Genomic DNA, 26,296 nt, shown 5'->3' with positions numbered 1-26,296 from the left:
GCTGGAGGAGTGTTTCCATGGCATCTGCCATCCTTCCCATGGAGACCTCCGTATGCGCACATGTGGTCACCACTTTTTCAGAGCAGGCAGATGCACTCCTTCGACTTGTGTGCCACTTTTTTGAGGGTTTCCAACAGCCCTGTGTGATGTTTCCATGCCTTCTGCTGACTCCACGATGAATTGGAAGGCCGAATCCAGAGGCTCATTATCTGTCTCCGACCTCACAGAGGCCTCTTCCCCGGCAGTCCTCCGAGTGCCAGGGAATTCAACTGGACCTGCTGCCTCCTGTTGCAGACACATTGTCCATGCGGTGACCATCAGGCTGTGCAGCTGAGCCTGCTCTAGATCTAGGTCCTATTGAGGTGTGTGTCTCTGTGCTGGTGGAGGGTGTGGGTATGCACTGTGATGGGTCTTCCAGGCTGCTTATTTCCAGCTCTTCAATGGAGGAGGTGTTCTCTTGGCTGGAGGTGAGGACGTGGATGGAGCTGAGGGACTGGCTGGCTGAGGGTGTCTTGCGCTTGGCAGAGCTCCCTGTGAGCCAAAGTAGAGATGATTAATGCATGGCAGCAGAGTCAGAAGCAGGAGAGAGAGCACTCACAGTTGCGTTGAGAGATGGGTGATGTGGTGCAGGATCTTCATGTGTGTTCACCACCGACCTCACCGTTGTCACAGGCAGGGTCCACGTCATCATCAGTTAGCGCAATGGCATGCTCCTCAAAGTGAGTGAGGGGCCTTATGTGGGCCACTCCACCCCCGGCCTGGGACCTCTCCCTGCTTTTGTAAGCCAGCTTCTCCTGCATGAAAACAGAGAGAGTTTGAGCAGGACACATGGCACTGCGTGGAATATTTGTGTGGTGAGTGGAATCATGGACAGGATGAGGATGTGATTTTGAGAGGATATGAGCCTGTTGGAGATGTGAGGGTGTGTGTGAGAGTTAGAGATGTTGTCCCTTGAGGTGTGAGATCCCTGCGGGTGTGTGATGGGTTTTGTGAGTGTGTGATTTGAGATTGCTGAGAAAGTGACTTACCCTGGCAGAACAGATGATGCCATTTATCCTGTTTCTGCACAAGGTGGCTGTCCTCTTTTGCATCACCGCTGCCACCACCTCAGGATTGGTGATCTCGATTGCTGACCTTCGCCCAGAGCCGGGGTAGAGGACATCATGGGAAGTCTTTACGGCATTCCAGGGACGCGTCACTGAATCATGGGCTGCAGCCTGCTTGCCTTTCGGGGCCATGTCTTCTGTGCAGCAGTCCTGGGCTGGAAGCGCTGAGAGTTGTGTGAGCGACTGAACTTTAAATATGGTGCCTGGCGCGAGGAAGCAGCAAGGTGACAGCATGGCGGGCAAATCTGAGGCTGCCCGCCAGCGATACGGTGTGTTTCCCAGAAATGCATGATTAATGAGGCCCAATTGGGATTATAGGGCAGGAAAACCTGCCAGTGAGTCCAGCGGGTAAAACATCCGTTTTCCTGCGCATTACTGCACTTATTGCAAATCTGGGATGATTCCACCCTTTGATTTACAAGTGTTGCCATGAGATAGCTGTGCCACGTAATCCTAGCTGGCCTACTGCCAAACTTCTCCACTGATTTCACGGATTGTACTGGCCTGATCCATGTTGCACAGCTTCACTGCGCAAAGAGGCAAAGAGGAGAAAGGCTCACCAGAATAGCAAGGGGATGACAAAGAGAAGCAGAATAAGTCTGAAGAGGCTTCAGAAGATAGCACGCTGCCTGCTGGGAGACCCATTATCAAACTATCATCCTAGAATACTGCCCACTGCATTAATCGTCTTGCTTTTATCTTCTCCTACACTTCCACAACAGAATGTCCCATCTATGGAGCTTGAAAGCTTCCACACAACTCTTCAATTTCCCATTCATCCCATCCAATGAAAGATGCTCCTAAAGCTTTGCAATCTCTGCACACATGACTTCAGTACAACCTGATGTTTAATGTGTTTAATAACCTAACGCGTGGTGAGCGGAGTTTAATAAGGCCTCCGGGAGCGGGAGTTGTGCTGGGCAGGAGGGCTTCATTAGGCAGGAGTCAAAATTTACCCTTCCTGACACTGGGTTGAGTTTTAGAGATTAAACCAACGGCATTTCAATGGTGGGTCGGACCTCAGGCCACCCAGTGGCAAGTACCTCTTTCTCATACATTTACATCCCATGAATATTCGCTAAATTACAACTTATCCTAATTAAGCACTACCTTTAAGATTAAGTCAGCAGTGAACAGGAAACTTGTGTCCCCTGTTTTATGGCTGTGTAAAGCTGGCAATGCACCCAGGCCAGGTGGTCCATTTGGATCTGGGGTGAGCAGTTGTCTTTGTTGAACTCTGCAGGAATGGGGAGGAGAGCAGGAGGATGCTTGCGGACCTGGATGGTTGGTACCAGCAAAGACGAAATGGGGGGGGGCATTGGTGGGAGGTGTTGCATGTAGGGTCGGGGCATGAGAGGGCGCAATAGTGGGTCGTGCAATGGGAGTGGGGTTGAGGCATTGAACTGTGCAACAGGAACACCCTGGCAAGTTGAGGGATTGGTAGGGTGGGTGGGTGGGTGCCATGGTGGAAGCAGTTCCAATGCAGAAAGTGTCTGGCCTATAGTGTTGGGTCAGTCCTGTCTGATGTCAAGTCCTGGGCACCTGCACCACACAGGGAAGCTCAACATTCAGAGAGGGGAGTTGAAGCTTGATGGAGAGCAGGTTTAGCTTGAGTGAGGGCAGGTCCACAGTGGCTGATGGAGAATTGTGGGCTACCGAGGGTAGGGCAGGGATGGTGGAGGGAGGATCCAGGTTACAAGAGGCAGGAGGAGGGCAAGGGGGTTAGGGTCAAGGGTGAGAGATGGAAGGTTGAAGGTCACTGCCATGAAGTCAAAGGTGATGGTGGGAGGTTCAAAGATGAATGAAGGAAGGCACAGGGTGACATTGGGAGAGTCAAAGGTGATGGGTGGAAGCTCAGGGGTAACAGAGGGAGGGTGGAAGGCGATGGCAAAGAGCTGAAGGGTCACCCTGTGCATGTCTGACAACATAGCTGCAAACAGAGATTCAGCTGGCAGATGTCCAAGTTCAAGTGGGAGGAGACTGTGGGGTGTGAGGAGTCTTGGGTGTGGCCCATGGGAGGTTCTGGATTTCCCATTGTTAATTACAGCTCTGTGGGTGAAGGCCATCTGCATGGATATGCACATCTCTTTGCCTTCCCTCTTCCCACAGTCTACTTTGTGGAGTTGCAGTGGATCTCATACACCCATACAGTCTTTCTGCAACCTTGGGATGCGGAGGGAGAGGATTCGTCAGAGGAGGGCCATGGCTGAACAACAACAGAGGTCACGAGAGGGGGGTTGGCCAGGAGGGTTCAGGGCAGGCTTTGTCATTGACAAGGATTGGCGCATCATCATGTGTTCCAAACGCAGTGTAGCCACTGCTGGGACCAGAGATCTACCAGCCAGCAACTCTCAGAATCAGGACTTCCTCCTCAGATGGTGGCAGGAGGCCCATGTCAAGCCAAGTAACACGTCTCAGAGTGTGAAATGGCCAAGGCCAGCCCTGTCGGAGTTGGGGCGAGTTTTATGGAGACTTTCAGTGGCAGGGTGGGAAACACCGTTACCTGTAAAATCCTGCCCCAGGAGTGCAGTGTCACTGAATTTGCCATTTAAGGAACAGCAGACTGTGCTATTAAAACAGATAATTTGACATATTTTATTGTAAATTATTCTTCTTCAAGGACGTGTGGCAAAGCTTGTGGTTCATTCAAATTAAACATGCAATTTAATTTTATCCCACAGTTTTTGAAGGCCTTCAAACAAACTGGAAATTGAATGGTTGTGGAAACATTACTGCCCCCCCCACCCACCCCACACCCCAAGCATTAAACATTAGTTAAACTCGAAGATGTGAGAAATTAAGACAATTGGATTAGTTGTGTCTCTGACTTTTGTTAGCCTGTTCCATATTCACATTCATCCACGAGTACCTCATTAAGCTGTGCTGCCAAGAAATCCCCAAGCTACTCAGCAGCAACTATTTTTTTCTCTAGATTCACTACATCATAAAGATGAATTGTGCTTCTACAAGTGGGAATTCTTCTCTCTGGAATATACAATTTATGCATTCGCGAATGTTCTCATGTTGGTGTGGGCAAAGACTTCTGGGTAACAACAGATGGCATGGTAGATTTATAACATCTGTAGTCAGGATAAAATTTCAATGCATGATATCCTTTAAGCAAAGATAATTAAATTATATTTTTCTCATGATTGCTATTAGTTTGGGGAGAAGTATGCTTCTTAATAAGTGTGGCCATGCAGCTATAATTCTGAATGGTTCTTGGGTGTTCCTTGTTGCTCTATTTGGCAACATAACCAATACCATGGTAACTGTGAGGAGATTTTGAAGGCCTTCTGGTTTCACTTAGTCTCACATCTGTCTACATCAGTATGAGACCATGCCAATTTTAATTGTTGGTCCTCAATAATACATAGCTGGCCCGCTGACTCACTTATTACCTGGAATTGGTGTGAAGTGGATGGGAATTGACACTCAGTCTCCAGAAAATCAGGCAGCCCTTGGCCATCTGCTGGCACTCAGGTACGTGTAGGGAATGAGGTTTGCAAAGGGGAATGTGGGATAACAGGTAGGGGAGAGCACTCCTATTCCTCCCGGCCTGACAAAAGAAAGTTTAAACAAAGATTGAATGCAGAGGTTGTTTTCAACTTCCAGGTGCTCTTCAGGTTGGTCCTCATCTGGCTGGATAGAGGCGGCAGCTTCCCTGCTCAAATTGAAGTTAAGACCCCGATTAGCATATATGAATTTGGACTCTACCAGCTGTTGGGTGAGCAGCTTAGCCACATGTCCAAATGCATCACAAGGCAGCTTTCCAGTGGATAAGTGACCTGGGGCATGTCAAATTTCCAGCCACCCATAGGAAATAAAAGTTGGAGTAGGCCATTTGATCATTCAAACCTGTTGTGCCATTCAGCAAGATCATGGTCGATCTTCTACTTCAATTCCACCTTCCAACTCCAATACTAATTCCCTAATTTCCTTAGAACTCAAAAATCTACTGATCTGTCTCTTGAACAGCCTCAATGACTGAGCATCCACAGCTCTCTGGGGTAGAGAATTCCAAAGAATTCTTTCACAACTCTTTGAGTGAAGACATTTCTTCTCATCTCAGTCCTAAGTGGCTGACACCTTATTCAGGGACTGTGACCCCATGTCCTAGATTCCCCTGCCAGAAACATTTTCACAGCATCTACCCTGTCAATCCCCTTAAGAATTGTATCTGTTTCAATGAGAGCTCACCTCACATTCCTCTAAACTCCAAGGAATAAAGGCCTCATCTACTCAATCCCTCCTCAATCTCCTCGTCCGAAGAATCAGTCCAGCGAACCTTTGTTGCACTCCCTTTGGGGCAAATATGTCCTTCCTTAGATGAGGAGACAAAACTCCAGATGTGGCCTCACCTTTATAATTGTAGTAAAACTTCCTTATTCTTATACCCTTTAATAACAAAAGCTAACATACAATTTGACATCCTAATTGCTTGCTGTCTCTGCATGTTAACTTTCTGTGATTCATGTACAAGGCCATCCAGCTCCATCTGCTTGCAAACATTTTCCTGTCTCTCACCATACAAAAAATATTCTGTTTTTCAGTTTTCCTACCAAAGTGGACAACTTCACATTCATCCAATTGGAATTCTACCTGCCATGTTCTTGCCCATTCACCCAATCTGTCTATAACCCTTTGCACCCTCCCTGCGTCCTCCTCACTGCTTACTTTTCCATCTAACTTTGCATCGTCAAGGTATGCTGAATGGGCCACTCCCCCTGGCTCAGTGAACTAATGGGAGGAAAGCTACTGGATCCTTGGTCGCTAGTTTAGTTGTACTAATGGATCCGGGTTGCTTGTTTCGGCATGACCGAGTTGGTGCCATAGACAGAACAGATCAGCAGATGCTTCTTATGAGGAACATATTCTATTTATTTACAAAGTAACTCAGCAGCTACACTTGTGTACTTACAACTAAAACCCTGTTTCTACATTACAGACTCTTACTCGAGACTACTCACCACTGACTATAGACTACTAAGGTAGCCCACGCTACCCTGCCATTGGATAATAAGATCATGTGATCATCTATTATAATATTCTTCTTAAAGGTATACTATACATCAGATTACCACAGCTACTGTTGAGCAATTCATTTTTGAAATCATATGGAAATAGTTCCGCAGTAAATCACTACAAGATAAGATGCTTTATTTACTAAGGCGGCTTTGGCTAAGTAGTAGCACTTTTGCCTCTGGAAGGTCAAAAGCTCAAGGCGCAACCCATAAGCATTCCCACTTGTATTTAGATAGTGCCTTTAATGTACTAAAATGCCCCAAGGCGTTTCACAGGAGCATTGCATAAAACAAAATTGAGGCTGACCTTTCAGTGCAGTACTGAGAAAGTGTTGGAGGTGCTCCCTTTCAGATAAAAGGCCCTGTCCATCAATTTAGGTGGAATACAAAAGATCCCACAGTTCATTACAGAGAAGAGCTAATGACCCTTTCCTGGTCTCCCTCAACCTAAACCAACATCATCAAAAGTAGGTTACCTTGCCATTTATCCCATTGATATTGCTGTGTAAAAATGGGCTACCATTCTGGCCTTTAATGACATCACTTTAAAGAATAATTTTGTTCACTGAAAAACATTTCAAGGCATTTTGGGGCCATGAAAGGTGCTATATAAATGCCACACCTTTCTTCTCTGTAAAACACAATATAAATTAGGAAACACTTGTTCATTTTATAGGCTAAATTATCCAACTGTGTGTCCCAGACAATAAAGTATTAACCTCCAGATATGCATATCAGGGAATGACACTTGTGCAGCATTAATTATTTGAAAATAAGCTTGAGCTAAGCTTAAAAGGGCACTGACTCATTCCAGCAATTTAAAACTTTCCGCATCTAACATTAATCATCCTGGTGTCGGCTCAAAGCTAGGTTATAGCTCAGTGATAAAAGCCTCAGCCTACTAAAGCCACATTTCCATATCCTTTTTACTTTAGGCCTTTGTAGCCAAAAGAAAGGGAAGACAGCTCTCTGTTCAGTCTGATCTGGGTTTGACCCCTTTGCCAACACGAGAAAGACAATTTCTAACTTCACATTTCTAGCCAGTCCCTCATGCCGAGTGTGAATGAACGTTCCCCTTTATTACTTGTAAGTCACAAAATCAAACAGATTTCACGTGTGTTCCTACATTGCAAATTAATAATGTACAAAGCCTCTCAGGTACCAAGTTCTTTTCTAATATATGGTATTGACCTGAAGATTCTCCAGGCTAACTTCTATATATGTCTAAGTGTGGCTTCCTACCTCTATACAGAGAATTCTCCACATTACTTCAGAGCATAAGAAGCTGTCATGATGTCAGGAGAAGCACTGGGAACTTGGAAACTTGCAAAGGCTTGGAAACAATTTTCACAGTATGTGATGTCTAAATTCCTTGATTATTATTGCAACTCAACAATTGAAACAGAAGTCAACTTCCTGGTGATGTGGTGGAAGGGAATAACCTTCTGCTGACAACAAAGAAAAGGAATGAAACATCAGCTCATTGACACACTGTTATACACTGAACAAAGGGACAATCATGCAGATGGCATCTCTCTCTCTCTCTCAATCTCTGACATGCCCTGTAGCTTACTCCTCTCCATTCAAGGCTACTGAGCTTTTGACTTGCTTCCCGACCAAATGCTTAATCCATATTTTGCTTTGACTAATGTTAGTGGCCATGTTGCTGTCGGAGTGTATTTGTAAAATTCTTGGATATTTTGTTCTTCTCAGGAATGGTACAAACAGTTTGTAAAATAAGGGCAGTAGAGTTATCTTGGCTATTCCTCCTGTGGACAGATCTGAATCATTCCGGAATTTGTAATGTTGAAGTTATGGGATCTTCCTCAAAGGTGGCATAAATTTAATCTTCCATCGATTGACTGGTTGCATCAATTTGGCTCTAAACTTTAATTATAGGTAGACTCACAGGCTTAATAACAAGGGTTTTGTATAATTAATACTTCTAAAATGCATATTTTTAATGCAATATTACTAATAGTAAATAACCCCAGAGCAGATTGGAGGCATGTATTATTTACAAAGTTCATTGTAACTCTTAAAGGAGCATTGCAACTTGCTTGGCAGTGTTAATGCCAGAATCAATAGCATTGATGTTGTACCACTAATAGTTTCTAATTAATCAGCATTTTAATGTAGAATTTAATTTCAAAGAGTAGCATTCCTGCTACGCTGTAATTGTATATGAGAAGGACTTGGAGCCTGAGCAAACTGAGCTCTACATCACCACCCACAAAGACTTTATTTCCATAGCAACCATTGTTACAATGATAGATGTCGCAGGTTTAGTTTTGCAGCCATCATTCCAGCTGATTTCAATGAACACAGACCAGGGGCGCACTTGGCATAATATTTAAAATGTATTTTTAGAAATATATTCGACATTAAAAAATATAAGACATGCTGTTATATGGAAGGTCCCAAATATACATAAAAGAAAGTTTATTGAAGAAAATTATATACCATTTTGCAATCATTCGCAACTTACCATTTCATATGAGTTAAAAATGTGGTCTGATTTCCATAAATCCATTTGCAAAATTCTGAGGGAAAAGTATGAGTAGAATTTTTTTGACATAAATGGATGCTCACAAGGTTGAAGTAGGAAATTGTGCAGCAGCTAGTAAATAATCAAAGGAAATGCTAAATAGGTTCTCATTTTAGCCTCATCAAGTTCAAATAGGCTTTGATAAGACATTGGGTCATCCTTGCTGCTGTTATTCAAAACGTTGTCTTTCGTGTGGCTGTCTGCACACTTTCTGCAAAAGATTAAAATGGACTGTGATTAATGGTTTTCATGTGATCTAAACCATCTAAGCTCCTGCATTACTTTTCTTTGCTTCTTCCCATGTAGGGCAAACGCCTGGCACCAGTATTTGGAGTTCAGAGAATGAGTCACAAAAACGTCTTTGATTATATTTACTACTGCAATATCAATTGGAACCTATGAAAACATTTGGGAGGTTCGCTCTCCCTTACATGCAGTGTGAGTGTAGCTGAATACTTTTTAGTATTTTGAATGTTGTTCACTAATTTCAATCAAAGCTGTCCCTAGTGTGTGAGGTTTAAAAGAGATCTATATATTGTGAGGACAGCAATAGATGAGGCATCAGCAATAGATTATAGAGCAGCTATCCTGCTTATTTTGTGTCAAGGCAAAGGAGTCTCAGTTTCTTAGTTCACATAAAATGTGCAGCTTAAGTTGGACTTACAATCACCCAAATTAAATGGAGACAGGCAGAAAGATGTTTAAGGGGGGATTCTGATTTAGAGGTGTTCTGTCATAATCCCACAGATTTTAGTTTTGTGTCATTGGCTCTTCACCAAGCACACACATGGATGTCTGACCCTATGGTTCCTTTCATACAAGGGATAATTGGATGCTGCTTCAGGCTGACACCAGTCGCAGTATAACTACAATTTGTGCAAATCAAAATAAAAAATTTACAGCTGGGAACATTGCCTTAATAATAAAGCCTTATTCCTTTTTTTAATGTACAACCTATAACCTCATGGTCTGGCATCTTCCTCACTCTGTCATTACTGTCGAGCCAAGGGATCAACCCTGGTTCAATGAGGAAAGCAGGGTACCATGACAGGAGCAACATCAGACATATCTAAAAATTAGGTGTCAACTTGATGAAGCTCCACCACAGGACAACATGCATGATAAACAGCAAAAGCAGCACAAATAAGCAATTCCACAATCAGCAGTTCAGATCAAATCTCTGCACATCCAGTCATGTGTGGGGATGGACAATTGGGAGCAGGGGGGCTCCATGAACATCCCCATCCTCACTGATGGTGGAGTCCAGCACATCAGTGCAAGGTAAGACTGAAACGTTTGCAACTAGCACAAAGGAAGATTAGTTATTGGAGACCAATCATCTCAGCCCCAGTACATCATTGCAGGAGTTCCTCATATCAGTGTCCCAGACCCAACCATCTTCAGCTGCTTATTCAATGATCTTTCTAGCATCATAATTGGGGATGCTTGCTGATGGTTGCAGTGTTCATTACTACTCACCATTCCTCAGGTACTGAAGCAGGCTGTGCCTGCATGGAGCAAGGTCTGGACAATATCCAGGTTTGGTCTGATAAGTGACAACAAATATTTGCACTGTACAAGTACCAGGTGTTACAATTAAGAGGTTTATAAAATTGTTATGTTTTTGGACTGTGTCTTTAATTTAAGGTAAAATAAATGGGGTCATATGACCTGTTCTGATGTCGGCCTGACAGCCAGCCTGGATGGTTTGGTGGTTAGAGATCAAAGGGAGGCTAGATTGTTATCCTGGGAAGAAGGTGCAGGATGTTTACACTTGGAGACAATGTCAACGGCCTGTGTGTTAACAGTGGATAAACTGTGACTCTCCAAAGTCCCAGAAAAATATTGAGAATGTCAGAATGCAAACAGTTGTTCTCTAAACTGCCCATTTACTTCCAAAATAAAAGAGAGTTGGGGTGTCAAGGATAGATAATCAGCATTTCTACCTGAATACAAGGCCCATGTGATTCATATTGCCATAAAGATAGATTTTGAGAGGGCAAATGTCTAAGATATCTCAGAAAACTCACAGGCACAGTTAGTCTGCCAGGATCTAAGAAAGGGAGAGAATCTATAGGCTGTGGTTTATCAAGTAGAAATGTGGGTGGGAGCTTACGCCCAGATTGAAAAGATCAAATTCACGTGGAGTTAAAATGAGGCTCGATGATTTGCCTAGCTTGTGCTGGTGGAAGACTCTCCAGGGGAAAAAATAACTCACTGTGAAACACAGTTCTGAGATTAAAAGTTACCGGGTTAAGAAAGGAAAAGAACAGAAGTAAACCCTGGTTCCGGGAGAATTGAATGTCTTCTCAAAAGACAGTATAAAGCATATCTGTGAAGTGTGTTTTTTCCAGTTGTGCCAGAAGTAAAAAGGGAACGGTTCTGTTCTGTGGGTTAAAATATAAGTTGCCTACAAAAATAGTGTTTAGTAAAAAGTGCCTTTAGTCTTTTGTTACTGGAGAAGTCTTAAAACATGAAGTCTTGTATTGTTAGCCTTTCAGCTATTAATTGGAAGTTCAAATTTCTTTTTAAAAGTTACCGGTCTCTATGGGGTTCATAACCCAAGAGTGGCAATGACCATCTCTGACAAGAAAGAATCTAACCCTCTCCCCATGACATTCAAAGTTATTACCATTACTGAATTCCCCTACCATCAACATCCTGTATGTACTATTAAACAGAAATACTGTGGCTATGAGAACAGGTCAGAAGCTGGGAATTCTATTGCAAATAACTCACCTGCTGACTTCTCAAAATGTCTTCACCATCTACAAGGTACAAGTCAGGCCGTTGCTGGAATACCCATCACTTGCCTGGGTGACAACAGCTTTAATAACACTCAAGAAAGTCAAAACCATCCAGGACAAAGCAGCCGCACCCACAGTCTTAAACATTCACTCACTTGACCATCAGTGTGCAGTAACCGCAGTGTGTACTATCTAAAAGATGCATTGCAGCAACTTACCAAGCCTCCTTCAATAGCACCTTCCAAACCTATAACCTCTACCACCTAGAAGGACAGGGGCAGCAGGAGCATGGGAATATGACCAACTGCAAGTTCTCCTCCAAGCCACACATCATCCTGACTTGGAACTATATTGTTGTTCTTTCAATGTTGGTGGGTTACAAACCTGGAAGTCTCTCCCTAAAAGCACTATGGGTGTATCTACACCACATGGACTGCAGCAGTTCAAGAAGGTGACTCACCACCACCTTCTCAAGGATTATTAGGGATGGACAACAAAAGCTGGCCATGCCAGCAATGCTCACATCCCTTCAAAGGATAATAAAAATAGCACACATGAGGAGCTAAAGGACTTGGTAATAAAACTCACGTTTTCTTCCCTCTATTTCACTCTGAGTATGTATTCCCATCTATGCAGTTTCCTCCATGTGTCTCAAAGCAGAAGCTGTTGAACAACAGTACCACCAGACCAGCGCCGAGTGGAAACAAGACAATAATCTTAAGAATGATGATCCACTGGACTTGATTCACTGCTTTCAATTGTTGAAGTAGCTAATTCTTATAATTTTGATTAAAACAGTGAGTCTATTTACAAGAATCATAAAATTCACTTATTTTCTACAATTTAACCATTCTTTTCATTAGATCACTTCCATTTGATGAGATAAATTGCATTTTTCTCCATTATGTTATGCTCCATGCTCACAATTCTGCTGTGGGTGACATACTGGTTTGCAATACATGAGAACAGACCACCTACTGTACCTTATGAAGAATTATTATTCAAATTGGTATCTAGCCATCAATCTCTGAAACTAAATTTAATTGCCTGAAACGGATGCCTCTCAGGCCCACAAAAGATAGTGTAATCTATCATCACCTCTCAAATATATCCAACTCACTGCATCTTTCCAAAACTACACAGAAATATTAACAAAAAATTGGCATTTATGAATCAGGACATACACCGTCACTTCTTAAATGGTTTTGAGCTGTCAGTGCCTGTCAAAGCAGTGCATCCAGCACATATGGGGACTAGCCTCAAAACTAGGGCAGCCTGTCTCCATGTCACTGACTTGACATCCAGCCAATTTTCACCACTCAGGTAATGTTCTGCCTACTGGAGGCAGTTTGACAACAGAACATTCATTTTCGGTCCTTGCAGACATGCTACAGCCTGCCAAAAATATAGTCACACAACCAAAGAGTGACACTGAAAAATCAGGTATTCTGCCAGCTAATTTACGGTTGCTATCTATTAAATGTCACTGCACTTGATGCTTTGTGCAAATGGGAGGATTGCAACTTATGGAAATTGCACAGATAGAGTCCGTTACTTAGCTACCATTCCCAGGTTCATTGCATTCTTCTAAGGATAGGCTCTTGAAAGTAAGGACGAATTAAGAATTATGTTGTTGATTGTGAAGAATTACAACTGTTCATTAATATATTTAGGATTGCATTATTGGAAAGCCGGCTGAGAACCATGGACAAAAATTAAAGGATTTAAAAGGTTAGAGATGTCAGTGTAACCCTTAACATTGTACAACCGTCTAATAAACCTCGAGCTTTGTTACTGTATAATATGTTTTATCTTAATTTATGCTTTGATAATTACATAAAAACAATTAACACACTTGATTCAAATTTCCCTGTTTGTTATCTAATAGAGGAATTACCAAGTTGTTTAAAATGGATTAAAGTTTGTACCAAAATAGCAGACAATAGTTTAGCCATTTAAACATTTGTATGATATTGCACAGACTGGTCAATTTCCAATTTTCTGCTCCCAGTATTGAGTGTCAAAAATATATGGGAAATACAGGAAGGAACTCTACATGAGCACTGCACATGACGTTCTACCCATTCATTTAAATGCTTAGAAAATCATGCATAGCATGATCACAAAATTCACCACTGGGGTGAAGGAATCACCCTGCCATGAGGTTGGAAATTTACCCCTTTTGTAATGTTTTGATACACGGGAAATTTGCCATATTTGCATCATATGACGATAACAGAAGAGAGACAATCACAGTGATTAGAAGACTTAGTTGACTTACATCATGTGGCAGGAAAGAAAATGTAAGAGGATTACTTGCTGCAATCTGTTGGCAATAAATACATTATGTTGAGTGGTTTACATGGCTCTCAGTGAGTGTTTCCTTGATTATGATTCACTGTCATGCATTTCAGTAGTTCATAATGACTACTGTACTTTCCCACATTCATAGCCAACAAGATATTTCAATCTATAAAAAAGACATGCTTGCTGTTCTTTTTAAAATGAACTACAATGTGAACTGCACAATGGTTTCCAGTTCCAGCTGTTCTTGCTTACTTCCTTCTCAAAGGTGAGGAATTGTGGGCAATGTGCCAATGTGCCAAGCTGGAGGACAGAAAAGAACAAAGGAAGAAATAGAGAAACTATTCAGGCTGGTTGGGGTGTTTAGGACTTGGAGAGATAGTGTCAAGATTAGAGCCAGTTCTTTCAGTCATAAAATGAGGAAACACTACGCACAACGGGCAGTAGAAGTTTGGAACATTTTTCCACAAATGGCAATCAAATGTTAAATCTGAGATTGAAATATTTTTGTTATCCACAGGTGTTAAGGGATATGTCAAAAAAGTTCAGAGTGGCTGGCCTGATGATGCGATAAAGTTACTGTGTTAGGCAATCTGTAGGATTTCTAATCATAATAGCATGAATGCAAATTAGGACGGAAAGGCATGGTGAGCATTTTGGGTGCAACTAGTAGAGTGGAGAAAACATTCCTCTCTGTGCTATTTAGGGCAAATCCGAAACTCAAAGTTATTTAAGGTATCGTCACAAATAGCACACAGTGAAACCTGCCCTCATGTTTTTTGCATTTATTTGTTCGTGGGATTTAGGCATCGCTGGCTGGGCCAGCATTTATTGCTCACCCCTAGTTGCCCTTGAGAAGGTGGTGAGCCGCTTTCTTGAATCACTGCAGTCCCTGTGGTGTAGGTCCACCCACAGTGCTGCTAGGGAGGGAGTTCCAGGATTTTGACCCAGTGACAGTGAAGGAACGGCGACATAATTCCAAGTCAGGATGGTGTATGGCTTGGAGGGGAATTTATTGGTGGTGGTGTTCCCATGTATCTGCTGCCCCTCCTGTCCTTCTAGGAGGTGGATGTTGCAATTTGGAAGGTGCTGTTGAAGGAGCCTTGGTGAGTTGCTGCAGTGCATCTTGTAGATTATATGTAGTGCTGCCACTGTGCGTTGTGGACAGAGGGAGTGAATGTTGAAGGTGGTGGTTGGGACGCCACTCTAGTGGGCTGTTTTGCACTGGATGATGTCGAGCTTCTTTAGTGTTACTGGAGCTTCACTCATCCAGATAAGTGGGGAGTATCCCAGCACACTCCTGACTTGTGCCTTGTAGATGATGGACAGGCTTTGGGGAGTCAGGAGGTGAGCTCCTTGCCACAAAATTCCAATTCTGTTGAAATACAACAGTGCTTGTACCTTATTTGACATTTCCTGTTTTTCTTCCTGACATGGCAAGAGTTTCTGATCTTGTGGAACTAGAGCTGGCTACATCAGCACCTGGTCATTTCACGTGCTCCATCTATTTCTTTTATCATAGCTTTATATGTTAAATATGCTGAGTGACCATAATATGCCAGTGATACTGCACCAGTAAGGAATGCTGTAAGCATAATATTGCAATACAGGTGGAAAACAAATGGGTGCCAGCTAACATTATGTGACAGCCCGAATGCCAACCTTCTGGTAAGAAAAATAATGCAGGAGAGAAAACCAATTCTGCAGGTATGTCTAAACTGTGCATGTAGCATGGCAATTTCAACCTCAGACTCTGGAAATATAGTAATTCTGTTTCCATTATTGCTTTTCTGAGGTGCTCATACTTGCTGCTGCAGATTCATGTAAAAGGACCTAGGAAAGGGTGATAAAGCATCTTATCAAAGTAATCAGCAATTAGTGATTGTACTGTGTAATGTCAGCATTAGGACATAAGCACGATATCATTTACAGAAATGTTACTTGCTTCACTTTGATATCTGCAATACTCACTATTCCATCTATAATGTTCATTACTGACATTATTAATTAGGACAATCTGCTGTCCATTTTAAGTAAAGGTTCTGAGTGCACTAGTCTTATCAGAACACCTTGTGGTAAGTAAGTATAAATTGGCATCAAGACCTAATGTGCAAATTGGTCCGGAGATTAATTGAATGAACAACTTTGTGTTTTTTATACAATTTATTGTACAGTGTATTTTATTTACATTGCTTTTAATTGTTTCTTCAGGAACAATTAGTGATAGTACGGTACTTACCGAGCTATTAGCTAGCAATTAGCTATGTGAACAGACAATTAGTGGATGTATATTATAACACTCATTGGACTCTTGGGATTGAGCCAATACTTTGCAATGAGCTGACATATGTGTAGCAGATCTTTCAGACTATGGAATCTGATTATAAAATCACATTATCTGTTTTGTTGACTGTATAGTAATAACATAACTAGATTTTATATTCATTTTATATTTTATTAATTCAATTTTTATTTGTGACTCCCAACTTACAGTTGACAATTGCAATATTTCATGGCAGGGGTGGAGAAACTGAATTCGGTCTTAACTATTTAAAAAAGTGATTATTCTTTTCAAACTGTTCAAATGTGGAACTTCTGAAAAATAAACTGTAAACTGACTGTTTACCTTTCTTGTATATTGAGTACCATGACAGCTGAAAGTGCCTATCACTAAAAAGATAATGCCAGATATTGAAAAAGAAAATCTAGGCAATTTGTGCTTGGTGTCAACAGGTAAGTTCAACATCTTCCTGTTACCTAGGGAGGAGTTATTGATCCCTCCACCAAGGGGAGAAGTTCCTTCCTGTCTACCCTATCTATGCCCCTCATAATTTTATACACCTCAAACATGTCCCCCCTCAACCTCCCCTGCTCCAGGGAAAATAACCCCAGTCTATCCAATCTCTCCTCATAACTAAAACTCTCCAGCCCAGGCAACATCCTAGTAAATCTCCTCTGCACCCTCTCCAATACAATCACATCCTCCCTATGGTTTTAATCACTTGTGCATAATGTTCACTGAATATCTCCTTGCTTATGGCTCCTTGTTCTGATAAGCAGTGTTCATGTCACTCAGATGTGAAACCTTGTTTCCTGCACATGATAAAGGCAGTTGTCTCAGTCCACGGACTCTTCCTTGGGCTGTGTGTAACCTTCAGACAAAAGTGATGGTCTGGCTTCACACACCCTGGACACATTACTGATGCCTGCACCCCGATAGTGCTTGTCATTGCTGCCGGAATGTTGTGGGCAGGCATCACAGAGTTCCATCATTCTCTCCATGTGCTCTCAGCACCTTTGAGGTGGGGCTGGCCCCCCATCTCTTCAGCATCTGTAATCGGTGACGCTGTGCTCCTGAAGGGCTCAGGTGCTGAAGGCTGACAAAGGATCAGGTGTGAGCTGCCCTTGCCAGACAGGAATCGGACATTCTCAGAGGATATGTGAAGATCTATAGAGTGTCCTCACTGCATGTTGTAATCATCCTCCTAGAATCTAGCAACTGTTAGGGGCTCTGCTGCGTCTCCATGACATGAGCCTGAGCACTGAGGGTATGTGCGCTGCCGTCAGTCACACAGGAGTCAAACATTCACAGGTGCAAGGTGAGGATGTCAGGACTGTCCTCGCTGCATCTCATCATCATCCTCCACGAATCTTAGGGCTATGAGGGCCTCCCGAGCGTGGCTGCCTTCGAGAACCTCATCCCTTTTGGCATCCTCCTCATCAGAGGATACATGCAGCTTCTCCATCTCCTCCTCAGCCAGATCCTCCCTGCCCCCCGCTGTTGCAGCAGCAGGTTTTGTAGCATATACCAAACTACAATGATGCGTGACACCCTCTAGGGGCTGTATTGCAGGGCTCCACCAGACCTGTCGGGGCACCGGAACCTCATTTTCAAGGTGCCTATCGTTAGCTCCATCAAAGTCCAGGTCGCGGCATGAGCCTCGTTATACTGTCGCTCTGCTGCAGTCTGAGGCCACCACATGGCTGTCATCAGCCACGTTCTCTGTGGGTAGGCCTTGTCCCCAAGGAGCCAACCCTGCGGCCTCTGTGCACCCTGGAAGACGTCAGGGATCTGAGACCTGGTAGGAGTCGTGGATGGTCCCTGGGAATCATGCGCAGACCTGCAGGGTGCATTTATGGTGTTAGCAGACCAGCTGAACATTCAGCGAGTGGAAGCCCTTGTGGTTGACATGCTGCACTGCTTGTTGCCACAGAGAGCCAAAATCCTCGCGATGGCACCCTGCATCTGTGGGAAACTCGAGATCTGTACAAATACTGGCACTCTTGCCTCCTGGCTTTCCTGAACCCAGGCGGAATGCACAAAGTTCTGTGCCTTCACGAAGATGGTGTCTATGACCACTTGGATGCACTTGTGGGTGGAAGCTTGCGAGATCCCGCACAGGTCACCTGTGGAGCCCTGGAAGGAGCAACTGGCGTAAAAATGGAGCACCGCGGTCACTTTCATGGCCACAGGCAGTGGATGCCCTCCATGTCTCCATGGTGCAAAATCCTGCAGTCGCTGGCAGGTGTGACCGACCAGGAATGACAAGCGCCGTCTATAGACCCTGGGTCTAGTGAAGCATCCCTGAGTGACGCCTTACTTTGGATCTTCAGCTGCCACCCCTTCATTTTGCTGGAGGTGCTCTTCTCTTTGCTGAGCCAGGTGCCAGGTGGATGGCCAGTGTGTAGAGTGCTTCATGGCTGAGTGAAACCCCACCCTCCTCTGCCCCACTCCACTTGACTGATTGGCAGCAGCTTTGGCCATTGGACTCCATGCTGTGCTCTCAGCTCAGGCACAGGCATTCTTCTAACCCGCACTGCAAGGCTGCACTGTTAACTTGAATTATGAGGGATACTGGTCCAAACCTTAAAAAAGACACTGCAAGGAGCTGTGAGCACCTCCACCAGTGACTGTGCCATGGCCACCTTTCGCAAGGGGATTGCACAACTTGCCCAGTTGGCCAATTGCTCTGCTGCTCCCTAAAATGCACATTAATTTTCAGTCTACGCCCGAGGGATGAAAAGTTCTGGAGCATTTGGTGGCACATTTATGTTTTTACGTTGTTTGAGTGGGCAGAAAAACTTCAGAGGCCCGACTCCAAGCATGTCAATGGAGCAGCTTGAGAAGAATCCTGACTTTTAACACGCTTTTCCAAGTGTGTGGCTGTTTCCCTCACCCCACTGCAGCAACCCCCACCCTGGGATGTGCTTGTGTACTTCCTTCAATCTGTGCTGCCTTGCACCTCCCCCCCCCACAACCAAACCCCGGCCTCACCCCCACTGGAACCCTTGCCCTGGAACATACTGAAAGCCAGCCAGGAAAATGTGTGAATTGCCTGTGCAACCCCCCCCACCACCCCCAAAAAATGTGCAGCACCTCTTCCTTGATGTCCTATGGGCGATGCTCACGAGTGCTGCGCAACGTTGTGTGCACTCACCTCCGAGTTCCCCTCGAAGTTCAGCTCGCCAGGTGCCCGTCTCTTAAAGGCAGTGGTGAAGCACGCTGCTCTGAAGTCACACCGACGTGAGCAGTAAATTTAACATGGGGGGATGATTCCGGAGAGCAGGGATTATAATGAGATGCTAGAGTATTGCAATTAGGCTCCTGGACGCATGGCAGAGGGAAACACTGCCTGCCATTGACGGGTGGAGCGGACAATTACAAACCGCTTTCACGATGGTGTAAGTCCGATTTTCGGCCTTCTTGCCATATTGTCCACAGACGCCCATCATGACACCTGCCACCAACAGAACTGGATGATTATGAAGGTCTGGTTCATCAGAACATAGTTTAACGTGTCCATGCAATGAATGAGCCAACATCTAAAAAGAGATTTTCTGGTCATTGTCACATTGCTGTGTGCAAATTGGCTGCCACACTTCCTACCTTACAACACTGTTTACACCTCAAATGTACCCCATTGGCTGTAGAGTATTTTGGATCATGAAAGGCACCATATAAATTGTTATGACACAGCAGATGGTAAATGCTGAGCTGTTCAAATCCCAGAGGGAAACCTGAAACAACCGTCACAACTAATTTTCAATTTGTATAAATTTGGAAATGCATACCTTGAATTCAATAGTAATAAGACCACCAAGTCTTACAGGTTTTTACAAAACTAGATTAAACATTTATTAATAAGAGAAATGGCTTTTAAATATATGCATAGATCTATAAATTACTGCTAGAATAACTTCTAAATCTCCTAATCAATCTAACTCCCAGTTACACTTTCATTAAGATACATTAAGACTGAGGGAATCCACCCCCCCACCCGCACATAGAGCGAATAGTGCCTTAATTGGCCCGCCCACGTAAAATGGCAGCGCCCTCCCCCCGACTGGGGGTGCCGATCAGAAGGCCGACCACCGGCACCCACTCCAGCACTTCCCCCCCAATGGGGGGAAAATGTTCCCCAATGGGTATTTGCATTCAAAGGGGAAAATATGTATTAAGGAGCAAAGGCTGTGTGTAGGAGTAGGCATTTTAAGATCTTACATGTGTGAAAAATCCTTCAGTATCTATGCCTCAAGCTGCTGTTTTCAAAGGACCGAAGTTAAGAAAACTCACTTTGGATTTGACTTGTTCAGGGTGTCATGTTCCTTTACCTGGGTCTTTTAAAATCTATGTGTCTTACTGTTGCATGCGCGCGAAAGAGCGCACAGATCTCCCTGAGGTAAAGTGCTGCCTCAGGGAGATCGGCTCCAATTCAAACGTTGACAGAAAGGTAATAAAAAAATTTCCCTGACATGCCCCCTCATGTGGCACTGTCACACGAGTTGGGACATGTCCTTAACATTTAGTTAAACATTTGATGAACATTTAAAAGCCCTCATGAAACCTCATCCCACTCGTGGATGAGGTTTCATGCTTTTTCCGAGGCCCGCCTGGGCTCCCGGCCTGCCCGCCAACCTTAAGGTTGGATGGGCAGGTCCATCAATCAAGTTAATTAGTTTTTTAATGGCCTTAATAAGCCATTGACAGTTCTGAAAGTTTCAGTTTCAGGGCTGAAAGCCTAAATGATACGGGGTTACATCAGGACGCATGCCGACGTGTCCCCGCATCAGAAAGCGGGCCCCGCCCCGATCACTGACGGGAAAAACCTGCCCATTGTTTCACTGTGTCTTTGGGCTTTATCTCCCTGATAATAAAAACTTCTCATAACACTACATTTTACCAGTAATCATTGGGAAAAATAAACACACTGTTTCTAAACTTCACCTGGCTAGGTGACACATTTCACTCCCTCTTTTGAAAACAATCTAGTCTGGTTTAAAATGCAAATGTTCCCTTGGTATTGATGTTTCTAAACTTCCTCATGTTTACCTAATTAACATTTCAAACCTAACTTCTCTTCTTACATCAAAGCACCCAGACTAGCTGCCTCTAATTGAATTAAGTCTTATTCACACACACACATATAGACACATCCCACTATTACTCAATTTTACAATAAATTCCAATAATATTATAAGAATTATTATATCTTCCTGACAAAACACAGACCTTTCTTTCTTTCTTCTTATGCATTCAAACGTCTTATCTTCAGATAGCAATATTATCTGCGAAAAATCTCCTCAGGTGGAAGTAAAGGCTGATATTTATATAGTGCTCCTTCCATATTTCTGAAAGCATAATCAAAGCACGTCACAGTAAGTAACGTTGTGGTTATTGTAACATTTCAGCCATTTTACATACATCAATAAGGTGGCTGACCAATTTATCAGTAATTTGTTTGGTGGGGTTGGATGCAGCTGGCAACCATGGGAACGCCCTATCCTTCTTCAAACAGCACCATAGAATATCTAACATCTGCCTGGACCACCGTAGTGGGCAGAGGTGACTTGAATTATTTTCTCATCCAAAGTCTATCATTAATAATACAGCTTTTTTTTTCAGTACAGGTTAGTTAATTGCTTAATTTCTGAATTGAATCCATTATCATGACTCAGAGGCTATGCTACCAAAAGGTACAGAGCATGAAGCTTCATAGCTGCTATTTTGTTCTGAGTTTTTCAAGTGATTTAGAGTTTTGAGATATGACCTTAGCACCGATTCTTTTCTTGCAATAAGCATGAGAGGTAAATTTCCTTCCACACTCCTGGTTCAAGACATCAAGTGACTAGAGTACACATTGGAAGGCGTGCGCCAAGAAAACCTTGGGTCTATGAATTGGGCATGTGGCCAAATTCCTGGCATATGTTCCTGGTGCATGAAACACTTCACTGGGTATGCTGAAGGTGAAAATTTGTCCCAAGATCAGACACAATGTCCACACCAACTTTAGGATTGCTCCCATCATAACCTCACAAAGGACTGATGCTTAGTCACATCTCTGCAGTACTACAGAGGATTAACTCTGGAACAGAATGGATCTTCATCCAATTAACTGGTATAACAAGAAGACACAGAGATGAAAAATGTTTCTTAATTGACAATATTCTGTGAGTAACTCTATACATAAAGGTAAACATAATGGCTACATAATCTCCATTGCAAATATAATTCTATACCATTGGTCCTGTTAGTGATAAGTACGATTGAAACTCTCCTTTCATCATCCAGCCACACCTCCTGTCCAACTTTCTGTGGTCATAATTTTAATCACACTACTGTCAATATTTAGCATTGAAATTATTTAGGCAAAAATTTAGAATGGAAATCCTTCATGTAAACAATTGCCTGTAACAGTGTAGTTGACCAGCAAGTGGTGCTCTGGATTGACTTACTAAAATCTCTGTCATCGTCTCTCATACATACAAAATAAAATTAGCATTCAGCTGACCATAAGCATTACAGTTTTAAAAATCCAGATCACTATGTGTGTTACATACAGAGACAAATTGCAGTGCAATCTCAGGATAAACATTCTAAATTTCTCATACTTGCAATGCCAGCTAAATGTCAATTGTGTTGCATTCTGTTTTTTCTCATCTAGTACAGAAATTTTACTGCAGTTCTTAAAATTTTAAAGTAAGGGCAGAGTCCACATTGTGTATGACAGGCCATATTTTCAAATCCCATATTGCAATCCATCAGTTCTGCCTGTCAGAATTATGACAGGTTTTGAGTTCTTGCCCACACCTTGAGGGGAAGAGGAAACAAGCAATTATCTCATGACCTACTCTTAGCTAATCACAGATACATTGGTAACAGACACTAGCTTTGATTATTTTTCTTTCAGGAAGGAATATGTTCAATTATCCATGAAGATATTTTGATTAAATGACCAAGTAAATAGACCAGGACCCTCCACCTTTGGGATCTGGCTTTAGCACAGACTGATGACAACTCTATCTCACTCTGGTAAAGACCATCTCTGTCTGTATATTGTATTTTCTGAAGGAAAGGCTGCTGATGGTGGAGCAATTTAAATCGGGATGCTTGAGAGGTCAGAATCCGAGGAGTGCAGCAATCTCATAGGATTGTAGCTGGAGGAGGATGTAGCGGCGGGGAGGGGCAAGGCAGGCAAGGCAAGGGAAGGGTTTGAAAACATTTTAAAATCAAGGTGTTGCTCTAACAGGTGCAATAGTTCAGGGAGCACAGCAGTAATAGGTGAACAGAATTTGGTGCAAATTAGCATAAGAGCAGCAGATCTCAATTTTATGGGGAGGTTGGATGCTGAGAGACTAGCCAGTAGAGCATTGGAATAGTAAAGTCAAGAGGTAACAAAGGCAAATTAACATGATTGTGAATATTTTCAGGAACTTTAAGAATAATTTGTTCATTACACAAACAAATTAAAATTGTTTAAACTGTTTATTCTTTCAGCCTTTGCTCAGTAGATATTTGCTGTGCATCAATAATGAGGCACCAGTATCCTAGTTACCTGATATATTTTCAATGGTAGCAATTTTAGAGCCTTCAGAATTCCATGAATTTGATTTATCATTGTAAGCACTATTTCAAGATTACTTATATGTTAGCGTGTACACACCATGAAATGTTTCAGCATCCCACAAACCTTTTGTAATTTAAGAATGCCACAAAGTAGAAATAACTGTGAAGATTTAAGGCCTTTAAGGTTAACCACATCCATTTTCTCATCCAGTTTCAAGCTTTGATAAGTTCCAAAAAATAAAATTAAGCAGCACTTCATGGGCTGTCACAACCTGCTTGGATCATCTTCCACTAAACCTTTAAACAGAGGTTTAGATCCATGCAGTGATATGCTGAAACACCAGCTACATGTTTGATCTCATTGTGCATCTTTTCCTTTTTCTATCCAAAACAATTGCTTAAATAATAATGATCCCCCATATGATTAATTTCCAATTCATCAAGGTATTTTTCTCCAGTAAAGAGCAGTCTGAGGGGTGATCTGATAAAGGGCTTGAAGATTTTAAAAGGCTTTGATCAGGTAGAATAGAGAAAATGTATCCACTTGCAAGGCAGACCAAAGCTAGGAGGGTATAAACATAAGGTAGTCACTAATAAATCCAATAGGGAATTCAGGAGAAATGTTTTTACCCTGAGAGTGTTTCAATGTGGTTTCAGCTACCACAGAGAATAATTGAGGCAACAAGCATAGATTTATTTAAGGGGAAGTTAGGTGAACACACGAGGGAAAAAGGAATCAAAGGACTATGTTAATGAAGTTAGTTGAAGAGGGATTGGAAGAAGCTCGCATGAAGTATAAACAAACACCAGCATGGACCAGTTGTGCTGAATGGTCTATGAATGCAACTATCACACAACTTGCTTCTGTAGATCTGATAGAAAATCATTAGAAACATGATATTATTCCTGTGGGTTTGCATAGAAGTACATAGAATTTCTAGCACAGAAAACATTTAGCCCAACTGGGGTACGATGATGTTTGTGCTCCAAAAGAGCTCTTTCCAATCTTATCTCATCTAACTCTATCCCTCTATTCATTTTTCTCTCAAGAACTTATTTAGCTTTCTCTTAAATGCATGGTTCTATAATTCTTAGGGTTTGTATGATGTCCATAACTGGGGCGGGGTGGGGGGGGGGGCGCTGTAGAGTTTGAGGTAGAGACATGCCAAAGATATAGGGGTGAGTGAATCTCCAAAGTACAGAGGGGTCATAGAAAAGCATAAGATTTCATGAATTAGCATTTCGTTAGGGGTGAGCAATGGACGTGACCTTGCTAGCTTTGCCCAGGCTACAAAAAAAAGTATATATAAAGAAACAAAATATTGAGTTAAATAAAACTATTGACTCAAAATATAGCATTACATCCAAAAATATTTTTTTCTTACATAAAAAGATATTTATTTATTTATTCATTCACAGGATGTGGCTGCGCCAGCATTTATTGCTCATCCCTAGTTGCCATTGAGAAGGTGGTGGAGAGTCACCTTCTTGAACTGCTGAAGTACATGTGGTGTAGGTACATCCACAATGCTGTTAGTGAGGGAGTTCCAAGGTTTTGATCCAGTGACAATGAAGGAACGGCAATATAGTTCCAGGTCAGGATGGTGGATGACTTGGAAGGGAACTTGCAGGTTCCCATGTGTTCCCACATTACAGGAGTTCCAATGCATCTGCTGCCCTTTTCCTTCTAGATGGTAGCAGTTGTGGGTTTGGGAGGTGCTGTCTAAGGAGCTTTGATGAGTTACTCCAGTGCATCAGGTAGATGGTACCATCTGTTGCCACTGTGCATTGTTGGTGGAGGGGGTAAAATTTAAGGTGGTGGATGGGGTGCCAATCAAGCAGGCTGCTTTGTCCTGGATGGTGTTGAGCTTCTTGAGCACTTTTGGAGCCGCACCCATCTAGTCAAGTGGAGAATATTCCATCACTCTCCTGACTTGTGTCTTGTAGATGGTCAACAAGCTTCGGGGAGTTAGGAGGTATAATTCACCTCCTAACTCTTCACAGAATTTCCTGAGCTGCCCCTGTAGTCACAATATTCATATATCTGGTACAGTTCAGTTTCTCATCACTGGTAAACCCCAGGATGTTGATAATGGGGGATTCAGTGGTACTAATGCCATTGAATGTCAAGTGGAGATGGTTAGATTGTCTCTTCTTGAAGATGATCATTGCCTGGCACTTGTGTGGCGTGAATGTTCCTTGCCACTTCTCAGCTCAAATGCTAAAATTTCCACAATAAAAAGTTCAACTGAAGAATTTCACTAGCTCCAACTCAGAAAATCTCTTCAAAACATTCAGTATAAGATACCGTCTGCAGCTGGTTAAGTTAGGCGAAGCACATTCCAAAAAATGTGTCATTTTCTCCTGTTGATTCCATTCACTCCAGTGCAATAGAGAGCAGCTGATTTCAGAAGCTGAATGTATGTCTGGAATAGGTGATCTTAAAAACAACAACACTTGGCATTCCATCTCACTCAAAGTTTAATCATTATACCTTTTTATAATACTTGTCATTGCAATAGTCTAAATTGTTAATTTGTCTCATTTTGCCAGAATTTCTCTTCCCTTTCAATCTCTGCTTTTGAGTTGCAAGCTTTTGCTTAGATGTTGTATTTAAATGACGCTTCATGCCTTTGAAAATCGCATGAGTGTACATTTTTAATTGTCAGGCATGTCACTAAAAATTCTGCAACATGAATTTGTTTAATACAGTACATTTTGTA

The sequence above is a fragment of the Cetorhinus maximus genome, chromosome 2, assembly GCF_964194155.1.
Source record: "Cetorhinus maximus chromosome 2, sCetMax3.hap1.1, whole genome shotgun sequence".
Taxonomy (NCBI): domain Eukaryota; kingdom Metazoa; phylum Chordata; class Chondrichthyes; order Lamniformes; family Cetorhinidae; genus Cetorhinus; species Cetorhinus maximus.
The sequence above is the reverse complement of the archived record's forward strand: the minus strand, read 5'-3'. Positions refer to the sequence as shown.